A 1,247-nucleotide genomic window follows, 5' to 3' on the forward strand; every position below is an offset into this window, starting at 1 on the left:
CGACTTCCTCTCCGCGACTGCTTCCGGAGAGGCCGTAGGCGGAAGTAGCTCCAGGAGGCGGAGCCTGGCTGTGGCAGGCGTGGTGGAAGTTTGAGTTGTAAATCGTTCACAAAAGAGACCCGTCTTGTGCGCCGGAGTGTTCTAGACTTTTAGGGATAGTTCGGTGAGCAGCACGCTCACCTTCTGCACTTAAGGTTGCAGTCTAGTGGGGACGGAGATACTATTAACCAGTTCCTGTAACTTAGGAAAATGAAAAGTGCTGTGAAGCAAATTAAAAGGTTTGATGGATAGAGAAGGGGTGGAGGCTATTTACGGTTAGATTGGTCTAGTTTAATCAAGTGTTTGAACTGAGAAGGGGCCACTTTTCCAAGACATGGGAACAGCATTCCCAATAAGAGGAAACCCATCTGAAGAAGGGAAAGGGTCTGAGACATTGTTAGAACAGAAGCCAGGATCCGAGTTGCTCTCTGGTACCATAGAAAGAAGGAAAGACAAAAAGAAGAAGAAAGGGAGAGGGGAGGAAGGAAGAAAAGTTCGCTGGAGCCGAGCTTTACAGACAAGCTTGAAGGGGCAAACAAACCAGATCTCAAAGCATTGTAACGGCATGGTGAAGTATTTGGATTTTAACGTAAACATGCTACAAAACCAAAGTATTTATGGAAGGGGCAACTATTTTAGTTGATCACATTTGATTTTTAGTTTCATCCTCACTATGTTTGAACTACCCCCCCCCCTTTTTTTTAAACCTTTGTATTGTTTCACTCCTGGAATGTAAGTCCATGAACATGAAGATCTACTTTGCTTTACTGTTATAACACCGGTTCTTTATGCTCTCAATAAATGTTTGATGAATGAATGTGTGAAAGTGTCATACATGACTACTCTAGTTATTTGAAGAAGGGACATAGAATGGATATGAGTGGAAATGCAGAGTGAAGTAGAAATGGTGTTGCCTTTGGGTTGATATCTATGCAAGTGTGGATAGATTTGGGATATAGTTTGGAGGTGAGTTTAATGTCTCTGAGGGATTTTGTGCTGGGGTGAGGAAAAATAATCAAAGATAATTAAGTACTAGGGCTTGGGCTGGGTTGATGGCATGCCATTTACTGAACTAAGAAAAAGGAAAAACAGCTTTTTTGGTGGGAGACATAAAACATGGAATTGTTATGTTTTATACATATGAAGATTTCTAGTTGACTAAGTGAAGCCATCGAAGTAGGAACTTAGACCTAAGAATCAATGAAGGT

Source organism: Peromyscus californicus, unplaced genomic scaffold, assembly GCF_007827085.1.
Source record: "Peromyscus californicus insignis strain IS unplaced genomic scaffold, ASM782708v3 Scaffold_3__1_contigs__length_106647218, whole genome shotgun sequence".
Lineage (NCBI taxonomy): Eukaryota > Metazoa > Chordata > Mammalia > Rodentia > Cricetidae > Peromyscus > Peromyscus californicus.